Source organism: Aegilops tauschii, chromosome 3, assembly GCF_002575655.3.
Source record: "Aegilops tauschii subsp. strangulata cultivar AL8/78 chromosome 3, Aet v6.0, whole genome shotgun sequence".
In the NCBI taxonomy this organism is placed as follows: Eukaryota; Viridiplantae; Streptophyta; class Magnoliopsida; order Poales; family Poaceae; genus Aegilops; species Aegilops tauschii.
In genome coordinates this window covers 292,970,863-292,984,110 of record NC_053037.3, presented here as the reverse complement: position 1 = coordinate 292,984,110, position 13,248 = coordinate 292,970,863, and positions in this window count along the sequence as shown.

The following is a 13,248-nucleotide window of genomic DNA, read 5'->3' as shown; positions in this document are numbered from 1 at the left end:
ATCAAATTCAAATAATTGAATGGACTTCATGTTGAATTCTATTTTTTTTAAACCACCTTAAGTTGAATTCAAATGTATGCTAGTTCATAGGTAGCTATTTATAATGTTCATTGTGTAACTTTCGTATGTATAATGTGCTTTACGCACACAACATGAACTATACTCACGTTTATATTCGATTGCTAAAGTGATGCATTGTCTGGAGTTCAAAATACTAACTATGTGGATCAATTGTGTCGAATAATAACATAGACATGCTCAAATTCGATAGAATCTAGATGTCTGATGGATCAACGACCGTTCCTTACGCGAATTGCAAATATCATGATCCCATCCTAATATTTGGATACAATTTATATCTTTAATCAATGTGTACAATAGTCTTGTACGTGTAGTTTCACTCTCCATCGGTGGTCTCTCATACATGCTCACACACTCTCTCCCGAGGTGTCTTTCTCGCACACATGCTCTCGATATAACCCTGCCTCCCTCTCGTAACCATTTACGACTGTTTTCACTAACCTTTATCACAAGCACTCTTCCTCTCGCAAGCATACACACGCACAATCCCCATCGACCCTTTCTATATACATAGACCTGCCTACGTGTCTCCTGTACGCACATTATCTTTAGGCCTATCTCTCACACCTCTCTTCCTAATCGACGAGTATGATTCTAGCAGAGCATTCTGTACGATGCCCCTTAAAGTTAGGTTGGATGAATAGTAATATCAGAGATAAAGGGGTTACCTTAGTCCGAGAACCTAGGGTTACAAATCCTAGCCGGCTTTGTGTGGACATAGAGTCCTTCACAATTATGCTATCTTTGTCTTGTACGACTAGTCATCCATGGGTCTCCCTAAATGCGTCACGGGCCGACCAATGTGGCGCAGGACGGAACTGAACGAAGGGCCTCACCTCGACCCACCGGACCTCACGCGGTGACACACCCTCTGCCCCCACGTCTCGTTATCTTCTCACACCCACACATACCAAGACAGACACCACACACACAAAAATATTCTCCTGGTGCCTCTATCCACTCCCCCCTTGCATATACACACTCAAGGGAATCTCTCGCCGTGATCATATTTGTCTCTCTCTCTAGACCACTCTCATTTCTCGTGCTATCTCTCCCACGCCCTCCCCCCCCCCCCCCGCCGGCCCCTCTATCCATGCCTCTCTCGAATACGTAATACACACACATACCTCTCTAGGCCCTGCCAAATGCATCAACTACACATTCACACATGTTACATCACGTACCCCATTGATCAAAAAAGCCCTCTCTTCACGTTTATTTCGCATACAACATTCCTTTCGAATAAAGTGTGGCCAAAAAAATATTTTAGAATTTTTACATATATACAACATTACAAAGTTATATGGAGGAGTATGAACGCTTGCATTGCATGGTGCCCACAATGATATTTATTCCGCATTGTGAATTTGTATATTTTTATACTATATATAAAGTTAGTCATAATAAAGAGAAACGAAGAGCGTTTCTCTCTCCATCGCATACCCCCCCCCCTCTACGCCCCTTTCACATACGCACACAAACTATCTCCAGGTCCTCTAAAAGTAAGCCCCCAGCACATTCACGCATGTTTCGTCTCTCTCTCTCTCTCTCTCGCGATATATACAGTGACAATCATTGTATTTGAAGCGAAAGCACAATACGTACATTGGACTTCAGAATCCACTCATTACGGTCACCATTTACGTTTTGTGGTTATTATACAGTCACGGGCTCACCGTACAACTATGTATTTGCTCAAGAGACGACTAGTTGACCAGTTAAACGCTCCACGTGGCACCTCTAGTGTTGCATCACATTATCTCACTACCATCGGGCCCACCTGCCGGCTTGTATCTACTCTACATCTACACTCTTATAAAATACTAGCAAGATGCCCATGCGTTGCACGGAACATCAAGATGCATTTGTATGAGTAGTTTATCTTGTGGGAGAAAAGGATGAACAAGGGAAGGCCTTGTTTGCAAGTGTGGAGAGGGGTGTGGGTATCTTTTTGCAAAATTGCCATAGTTTCCTTCCTATCCGTCAGATATAGATCGAACGACCAATATTGCAGGATGGCAGGCACACGATCATCACCGACTATGCTTTTTATAAGAGTAGGGATAAAATACACTCTTATAAAAAACAGAGTTGGTGATGATGGTGTGCCTGCCATCCTGCAATATAGGCCGTCCGATTTATATCTGACGGATAGGAAAGAAACTATGACAATTTTGCAAAAAGGTACCCACACACCTCTCCACATTTGCAAATAAGGCCTTCCCTCATTCATCCTTTTCTCTCACAAGATAAACTAGTCATACAAATGCATCTTGATGTTACGTGCAACGCACGGGCATCTTCCTAGTAAGAATGAAAACAAACGACAAAAAAATATTGGACGGTGGTTCTAAGTCATGACCGCGGGCACAGCGGACAAGGTGGCCTTGTATTGGTATGCTGAGCCGTATGTTTTAACACACAGGAGCTGGTGTGGTGATTATACACACACGCACGCATGCACACGAACTGCATGCACGCAACACTCACACGAACACATGCACCCACGCACGCACGCAACACTCACACGTACACACGCAGCCACACACGCACACACGCATGCATGCATGCATGCACACACCAGTACACAACACGAGCAACACACACTCTCACGCTCAAGTGCTCAACCTACACGTGCATGCGCACACATCAGGCCCTGACAGACACGTACACAACCAGGTGATTTCCGCGCACGGGGTGGAGTCTTGTCGCGCCTGCGTAAATTTGTGTTTATCTGACCTTTCCCCTATGCGAACTGACAGGTGGGACCCACAAGGAACGTGGTCAATTTAACTAGACAACATGGTGCCACGTAGACTATTTGGCCGGTCAACAGAGTGCAATCCGATGCTGAACCGTGAGCAAGTGACCGTATAATCACCGCAAAATGTATATAGTGGCCGTAATAAGCTTATTCTGAAGTTCGGTGAACGTATTACGCTTTTCTCTCTGTAGGGCCTCCAAAACTCATCTCTACACGTTCTCGCATGTTACATCTAACAACTATGCAATATAGCACTACTACTACACTCTAACACAATAAATCATATGTGTTTTTAGTTTTACTAGATATCATATTGTTACTTAATTATTCAGTTTGCATACATTAAAATTGCCTTTGAAATGTATGGCCAGTATCATATACCGCGCGGGGAAAATCCCGCCCTTTCCTGTTTGATCGGGTTTGTATCGATGGATCGTGCAAAACGGCAAAACTATATATACAGTACAAGTGACAGTTCACTAGGCCGTCGTGTCGTGTACTCCTCCGTCGTAAGAGTGGAGCGCTCGCTTTCATAAATCTTCTAGTCCCTTTCGCCGACATGTGGGACATCAAGCTACCGGGTCCACGTGCCATACCGCAATACAGTGCAGAGCAGCCGGGGTGAAGCACCCAGTCATGGCGCCGGCGTAGTAATGAGCAATGAGGTGTCAAATCACAAAGCTGCACCTTTCCCGCAGTTAAGTTGGAGGGACGAAGTAATAATGCTAAAAAAAGAAGTTGGAGGGACGAAGCAACCATCATTTCACTCGTTGCTGAATCCGCTTCTCCCTCATCTTCTTCAAGTTAACCACGTGTTGCTTCTGCCGTTGTTCTGCCTCATGTGGGAAGCGGATCGTCTTGGTAAAGCACTGACACGTGGGACCGCATGTTAGCAAACCACCAGGACAACGTCATCTAAAAATAAGAAACCTCCCCCGCCATCCGCGCGGCAAAATCACCTCCTTTTTACTAATCTTGATTCTATAATTTTTTAGATCAATATAATTGAGATTTGTATAGATAGCACACAGGAGCAAAACCAAGTGGTACGGTTAAGGGCATCCACAATGTGTAGCCAAATGTGAAAATAGCTTTTGGCATCGTGGGAACCATTATGGACGGTGTTGCCAAAGCCAAAAGGATGGAACCGAAGCTCCCTGATTGATTGATTGAAGGAATAGAAAAATGCAATGTCTCTCCTCTTTCTCCCGTGCTTGGACGCATGTACAGTATAGAGGACAGAGTCTACTCCCCTGTCCCTTCTATCAAAAATCACAAAGCAGTGAGGCGTCAAATCACAAAGCACGGACGAAGCAACCATCATTTCACTCTTCGCTGACTCCGCTTCTCCATCGTCTTCTTCGAGAAACCATCTCACCGCACTAAGCTGGACGGACGACGCTATTGTGTACAAGTAGTACTAGTACATTTACGCGTCCTTTGGTTCAACGGACTTCCTGGATGCAAATAAGGCGGTTGTCTCGGCTTGCAGGCGGCACTTGCGAACGACTTACCGTGGTCTCCCTCAATGGTGTTCTCCGTCGAACGCACTTTGCCAAACCACAACGTTCGAGATATCGTCGACGTCACCGCAATGGGGAAGGAAGTCAAATATAGTTACTACCTCCATTTTTTTGTACACAAGGCCAGTATATCAAAATTACAATTTGCAAAAGGCCACTAACACTAATCGAGGCAAAATTGATGGGGTTTGCCTCGTACTAGCAACCAAGGACATTAATATCCCCTGCATCCATGCGGAAGTGAGAAGGTTGGTTTGCATGGCGCTGCATTAATCAAGCGATGAGGAGTGAGATGGTTAGCTCTTTGGGCTTTGGAGAAAAAATATGCATTAATTGACACGTGAAACGAGGATTTGTATCGATTAATCCCGCGAAGGAAAACCCTGCCTTTCTTTTTTAACACTAGTACTCCTAGTACGTAGTACTACGTACTTATCCTGTTTGGGTCTAGGCCTTGCATTGCCATACTTCGCCACACATTTTTGCCAAGCTTGCCTAAAGTTTTCAAAATGAAAAGGAGGTACACTTGCGCATGTCGCGGTCGCACCGCACCCTCACACGGTCGCTCCTGCACGCCGTGGTCGCACCGCACCCTCACATGCACAGTCGCTCCTGCACGCCGCAAACCCAACCAAGGGAACACACCCTCACTAACACGTGCTGTCGCATGTGAACAAACAAACTCAGCCATCCTACCGCTGACACATAATTTTCGTTCATACAGTATGTTTATCCAACCGCATGTTGGGGAGTATCCGTACGGCCCGTGCGGTGGTCTGTTGTGAAAGAAGAAGAGGTGAGGAAGAAGGGTTAGGAGACGTAGGATATTCATCCAACCGCCTGAAATGGTAGACTGACCCAAGTCAGTCGACTTGCATAACAATATATGTTTTTACACAGCAAAAGATCCATAAAAACAACAACATAAAGAAAAACTATCACTGCTCGCGGAATGACACGGCCTCGTCGTCTTTGGCTGCCGGCGCGAACCAGTCGTAGCTGCCGACGTGTGTCTCTGCACTATGGTTGTCCTCGGCCTCCAGCTACTCATTCACGCGGAGCGTGCGGGCGCTCTGCACGGACGAGAGCACCGCCCGGTTCAAGTCGAGGATGTCCGGTTCCGCCTGCAGGAGGGCCTCGATGCCAGCGGCATCCGCGCACTCCGCGTCGAGTCGAGCCTCCGCCGCCCGGTTCAAGTCCAGGACATCCGGTTCCGCCTGCAGGAGGGCCTCGATGAAAGCGGCATCCGCGCGCTCCGCGTCGAGTTGAGCCTCTGCCGCCCGGTTCAAGTCCAGGACATCCATTTCCGCCTGCAGGAGGGCCTCGATGGCAGCGGCATCCGCGCGCTCCGCCTCAAGTTGAACCTCCTCTGCCCGGTTCACATCCACGACATCCGGTTCCGCCTGCAGGAGAGCCTCGATGGCAGCGACATGCGCGCGCTCCATGTCGAGTTGAGCCTCTGCCTCTCGGTCCTCCTTTAGTATCGCCAGGTTGAACTGCTGGTCCGCCTGCACCATGGGGTACTCGGACGCCGGCACAAAGTCGACGTCTATCGTCTCATACCCATCGGGGGCCTTCTGCGCCGCGAACTCCACCATGAACATTGGATCGGCTTCCTCCTCCTCGTAGCTTGGCTCCAGAGAACTCGGAGATTGGCCCGCCGCAAAGCGAGCTTGGGAACGGAGGTCTCTGGCGCCGACCGCCGCCGCGATTTTTGCGCGGTGCTCCGGCATCAACATCTTGTAGTACGTGATCTTGCGGCGCACCATGGCTTTCCAGCGAACTAGGGGACGCTTGATGCGGGCTAGGGGATCGAAAGGTGGGGGAAGGGGCTAGAGATTAGGTGTGGTTTTAGGGAAGTGGCCGGCGTAGGCCGAGCAGCGAAGGTTCTGGTGTGAATAGTGGCTCCGGTGACGACCGGTCAATCGGTTTTGACTGTACATCGCTCTTGTCGCGTTCGCGTTGCAGCCCGGCACGCTGGACCCTCCACATCGCTCACCGAATGGAACGCGCTTCGTCTTGCGTTTTTGCACGCTTGTGGGACCGCAGTTGAGAGCAAACCGACGTCCCTCCCCCTCCCCCGCCCGCGTCATTTTATGCGGAGTAAATAAAAACAGAGGGAGTATACTACGGATGAGGATCCCCTGACGTGGCCGAACCAATTGAGTAACTGACATGCGGGGCCTAGCAAGCATGGGGTCCGCCAGTAAGTGATCGAAAGGGAGGGTAAGGCAGGGATACGTATGTGAAAGGAGCTTCCAATGATATAATTTTCACATTATACATCTCATGTACTATTAATCTTGTCAATAGTCAAATGCGGTTTTGAAAAACACATTAGAGCATGGTTAATAATATAGCCAGTCGATGGCTATAAGGAACTGCCATGTCATCTATCGCCATCATCTATTATATGCACTCATACAGTAGTGTGGGCTATAAGGTTGGCTATTTCCCGCAAGGTTGTCTATTGTATTAGTACTTTTTTCCATCTCCTCCCCATCTCTTTCTTCATATTTATTGTACGTATTTAACTAGGAATGCGTATATAGCTAGGCTCTTGCATGAGAGCTCACTCCCTTACTTTTTCACATCTCTCTCCTCCACATAGGCCCTATATAAATGGAAGGAGGGAGTACAACTATGAGCACTGCATACTCTAGTACAGATGTTGTCAGTACTCCACTAGTACTATTGGACAGGGAGCTTAAAAAAGTTACTATTGGACTGGCTATACGTGGCGAAATCCTAGTAGGAAGATCATGCGTGAGAACAAGCACATTCACGTGGTTGAAAACAAATTGGAAACCATCTCGAGTACAAATCTAGGAGTACGTACGAATCTAACAATATTGATTGGGCGTTGTTGAATGTTGATACTTTTTTTTATCAAAGTAGAGATACTTTGACTACACATAAAACTTATATGTAAACTAGAAAGGATAGGAGGGAGTATATTGTACGTTCAAAAATGAAACGAACATTGAATACCCTTTATATATGATTTGCGGATGCTATGATCACCGGTTCAAAATTTTGAATCCGCCTTAGGTATCACACATGCCCCCACTCGTTCTCTCTCGATTTCATCTCGGGGTCCGGAGATCGATTGAAAGAGGACTAGGGTGGGTACAATACGTTCATTTCGCTTATGAACGTACAATATAATCCCTCTGATCCCCACAAACCCCCCCCCCCCCTGACGGGTCATTTCTATCATAGAAATAGACCAAACCTTTATCTCCTTGCACGACACGCAATTGATCTCTGAACATCAATCAATCTCATCAACATGTGTCGGGGCATGAACCGAATGGGATGTCAAAACTAAGACGCGAAGCGACACGTAGTGGAGGCAAAGTGAAACTTTAAACGAACCATTTGTTTGTATGCATGTCGGACAAATTACAAATAAACATTGGAAATACAAGCATGGTCTAGGCCCACATGGGAATGATACTCGGCGGAATGTTCAAATGAGGCATGCGGGAGGATGGACTCGACCGGAGGGCGACATGATCGATGGAGAAGAGGGTTGGAGAGGAATTAGAAATAAGCAAACGCCACATGATTATACTTGAACGACTCAAATAAACAATAAGTTGTCTCGCTTAGCCTACATAGTGAAAGGCCTAATGCGCAACGTGGAGCACTGGCGCTCGAATATGGCTGGGAAAACAGGGAAACCGACATGTGGGGCACACCTGTCGGGACGACGTAGCACAAACTAGTCCAATGGAGGAGCTGGCCCACGACCTCCTCGCCACCGGCAACCGTTCATGTGCATCGTGGGGGCCAACAATGTGGCGCAGCTCCAGCACCGCCTCTAGACACGGCGACCGCGATAAGCGACACGCTCATCATCGCTAGACACGGTCGGTTTCAGTGTGCCGAGGGTGGCGTTAGTGCTGTGGCACGACCAACAGTATGTTTGGTTTGTGCCCAAGGTTGCCCCATCAAAGCATTGGGTAGCCAAAATTTTGGTTGAGGTTTTGGTTGCCCATGATTTGGCCGACATTGGCAAGAAAAATGAACTAGAGTTGGCTAGAGTTCATTGGCATGCCAAAAAATGGCAACCATCCAAACAAAGACCAATCTTTGGGTCATGACCAAAATTTTGGTAAGGTGCACTTCGGCCACAATCCAAACACACCCCAACACCCGGCTCGTCGAGGATGCACGGGGCGCCGGGACACGTCCGCGGAGTGGTGTAGCGCTCGTCTTGCTTTTTCAATGACATGCGTCGATCACATGTGAGCAAAGGGCATCTCCAACGTTGCCATGACCGCAGCTGACTACCCTGGCACACCAAAAACCCTCGTCCCTCGCGCCCTCGCGTGGTGCATTCCCAGCCGGCGCCAGCTGCCCGCATTCATGCCGTCCGTCCGTATGCCGCCGTTAAGAGGCTCGGTGCCCGAGGAACCAACTCCGGCAACTTAATGACGCACCAGGACGCTTGGCCTCCCCAAAATGCGCTACTTAAAGCGGCAACGCCCAGCTAACCTCCACACCATAGCGCATCGTCCGCCTACCTGGCACCACATCCGCCATGACAGCAAGCGCGAACGCTCTGCGGGAGAGCTTGTCTTCGGGGATGAAGCTCGAGGTCACCGCCCTCGCTCAAGTCGCCGCACAAGCGGTGGCCACGCTGGCGGCAGACGACGGGAGCACCGTCAGCCACGCGTCCTACTTGCCGCCGTCCAACGTCCAGCACCGCCGAGGTCGCGGAGTCCTCCTAGGATGAGTAGGGCATGGGAGGCGGCAGGGCATGGTGTGCCAACTGGCCAGTCCATCTCCCGTGTTCTACTTTTCCTCGCTGGAGACCACACCTTCACTTCACGGGTCTTGAACCCCGTCCTCGTACATGGAGATCGCAGATGGAGGACGTCGGTCGCCGCCGTAGAATAGGTTTAGGGTCGGGTTTCTTTTATTTTTCTGTCCTATAAAAGTTCAAAATGTAATGAAAATCTGCCGTGTTTGCATTAATCTCGACCGGTGTATATGAACTTTCACAATAATATAGTATATTGTAGGAGTACTAGCAAGATGCCCATGCGTTGCACGGAAGATCAAGATCTTGTGGGAGAAAAGGATGAACGAGGGAAGGCCTTATCTGCAAATGCACATTCACGCATTTCACATCTTTCTACATCTACGGGAACCTACAAAAGGGTTAACGTAAATTGCCTCTCTTTCTCCTCCCCTGATTTTCATGGTGGTGGGCCCCTCCCTCCCCCCGATCTACAATCAACAGCTCACACGTTTCACATTATGTTAATTACGTAACAGGGACTACGTAGGTATAGCATTACTCGTCCTAAAAAAACCAACTAAGCCAACCTCCTAGCATATCGCGCGGGAAAAGACCCGGCCGCGCCGTTTTAGTCGGGATTACCGGATTACTAGTAGTAGTATCGATGGATCGCGCGAAGCAACAAGTTTTTTTTAGGGGGCGAAGCACCTAGTTTAAAAGGAAAAAAGGCGGTACACTGACAACACCCCTGTCGCGGTCGCATTACACCACACACACGTTCGGTCCTGCACACGGCTCACGGAAACGGAACGCGCTTCGGCTTGCCTCTTCACTGACACGTGGGACTGCACTTGGAGAATCCGACCATGCGCCAAACTCCCCCCGCCCACCGCACAAAAATCCTCCCCCCACCCAAAACTTCCCCCCAAATCCTAGATTCAACTGCCCTTCGGCCAACTAGCCAATAATATTCCCCAAACCCCCCTCCCCCCGTCCCCCTCCACTCCATTCGCTCCGCAAAGCCGCCCTCCCCGCCACGCCGATACGTCGGCGCCGCGGTTCATCGAGGGGACGCACGGCGATCCTCTTGCTCCCACAGTACGCTCTCATAGACTGCCGTCCTCTAGCCGCATCGCCACCACTAGCGACGTTCTTGTGGAAGCACACAACGGTCAGCGCCGCCACCGCTGGCGACGTTCGTGTGGAGACACACGGCGGTCAGCTTCTCGCACGGTACACGCATTCTAGACTGAGGCCCCGTGCATGTCGGTGTAGCGCTGAATGTTAGCTGATAGACGCTGTTAATCTCACTGTTTGCCAAAGTAGTTTACAGTCAATATGCTCTGCTTAAGAAGCTTCCTTGCCCTGTTCTGCACTCAATCTGCTTAGCTGAGATGGCATGCCAAGGCTGATTAGTTGCTAAAATATCCTACCATATATCTATTGTGACGTAGATTGCCATGGTCTAGTAGCCAATCTGTAAGGTGAAATAGCTCTACACCGTTTTATACTCGATCTTTGTTCCTGCGATGGCCTTCGATAGTTCGATGGCTGTGTGCTCGGCCTCATTGACTGCTGAAACAGCCTGCCATAATTTAGCACACAAATCTGTTTGCTGAATTAGCTTTACATATATTTCGTTACTTAGATCTGCTCGTCCAAATATCTTGCCATAGATTTAGACATCGACCTAGGTATTTTCTTCTGGACTTCATAAAAAAGCATATATGTTTTTCCTGTAATATCTAGTAGAAGAACTAATTTGTATGTCTAACAGATGGACTGGACTTGGATAACTTCTGCTCGAAGATTCTTCGCTGCATATGTCGAGGGGGTTGAAAACTTCATGAACTTTATCAGAGCTGAGTACGGTGGTCCGAAATCAGATGTGCTCTGCCCGTGTAGCATGAATTCAGTTACAAGACCCCAGTCAACTGTGCAAAATCATCTACACTTGTATGGGATGTCGGTCACATATACTAGGTGGGTTCATCATAGTGAAGCTGTGAACATCAATGTTATTGACTACGTGGAAGCAGCAGATCACCATCTTGATCTGCCTGATGCTCAGGTGGAAGAGGAGGAGGAGGAGGTGGTGGCGGAGCCAGTGAGTTTGACCAACATTGAAACAATGCTACAAAATGCTCGTGCATTCCGTGAACTTTCACCTGCAGAAGAAAAACGGTGGGCCGGCATGTTGGAACAATGCAACGTGGCTGTCACCCCAGGAAATAAGCTGTCAATATTCTCAGCTATGGTCACCTTTCTTCAGGTGAAGACATCTGAGCGGATGACCAACAAATCATTCGATGCGATGTTGGCTGCTTTCCGCAAAGCTTTCCCAGATGCGTCTGAGCTGCCACACACCTACAGTAAAATGAAGAATATCCTTCGTGCAGTTGGAATTGGATATGATATGATCCATGTTTGTAAGAATAATTGTGTTCTGTTCCGGAAGGATTATGCCAACTTAAGTGAATGCCCGAAATGCAAATCATCAAGATGGAAAGATGGCGATGCTGTGAAGAGGATTCCTCATAATGTTCTGAGACATTTTCCAATTACACCAAGATTGCAGAGGTTGTTTCGTGATGCTGAAACAAGAGAGGATGTACTGTGGCATTCTAGGAACCGGGAGTACAGAGATTAGAATGTAATGAGCCATCCATCACATGGTAGTGAGTGGAAAAGCTTCAATCAGAAACACAAAAAGTTTGCTGCTGACCCGAGAAACATTAGACTTGGCTTAGCTTCAGATGGATTTAACCCATTTGGCCACCAGAGCGCCACATATAGCATGTGGCCAGTGCTTGTTATCCCTTACAACATGCCTCCAAATGTCTGCACCAAAGAATCAAACTACATGATGGCCTTGCTCATCCCAGGTCCAAAAAGTCCTGGAAAGGATTTTGATTTATTCATGGAGCCTCTTGTGGAGGAACTTCAACAACTATGGGGGGTGTTCTCACTCGAGACCTATATAGCAGCCCACCAGCTGATTTCTTTCTGCGTGCTGTTATAATTTGGTGCATCCATGATTATCCGGCTTTGGGCACTATGTCAGGGAGAACGACACATGGTTACAATGCATGTGTTCGGTGTGACAGGAATCCGCTATCATACGCAATACTTAGCAAGATCTGTTACATTGGACACCGTCGTTTCCTTGCCAAGGACAAGCCACATCCTAGAAAATACCGAAGACATGTGTTCAATGCAAAGCATGAAAACCGTGATGCGCCAAGAGGCTCACCGCCTATGAGTTGCAAGTGGAATTAGAGAATGTCAGGCATATTACACCAGGAAACCATCCTGATAATGGTAGCAGGAAAAGGAAGCGTGGCAGGGCAGAAGAGACATTATTGTTTACCCGCAGGTCCACTTTGTGGGACTTGGAGTATTGGAAAGATTTGGATCTGCGACATAATCTTGATGTGATGCACATCGAGAAAAATGTATGTGACAGCATTATCGGCACACTTCTTAATATTGAAGGCAAGACGAAAGATACCTTAAAATCTAGGATTGATTTGACACACCTGGGTATCAAACAGGATTTGCAGGTGCAAGATGAAGGTAAACCACGGGATATGGCACCAGCTGTGTACGTCTTGGACAAGGTAAAAAGAAAAGAATTCTGCGAGGTCCTGTCACATGTGAGATTCCCACATGGATTTTCTTCCAACCCTGAAAGGAGAGTCAGTGCAGATGGAAACAAGGTACAAGGGTTGAAAACTCATGACTGCCACGTCCTACTTCAAAGGGTTTTACCTGTTCTCCTTAGAGGATTGGGCCGCCCTGACTTATACAGAGCAGATGCAGAGTTGGGACAATTCTTCAGGGAACTCTGCAGTAGAAATATCAGGATAGATGCTTTGGAGCATCTTAGAGACAAGATACCAACTATCCTATGTGACCTTGAGAAGATATATCCTCCAGCCTTCTTTGATGTGATGGTGCATTTGGCTGTTCATCTACCTGATGAGGCACTACTTAGAGGTCCAGTACAGTATGGCTAGATGTACCCTATTGAAAGGCGGCTAGGCACTTTCAAGGGCTATGTTAGGAACAGAGCTAGACCCGAGGGTTCCATTGCAGAGGCCTACATTGCTACAGAAGCGTTGATA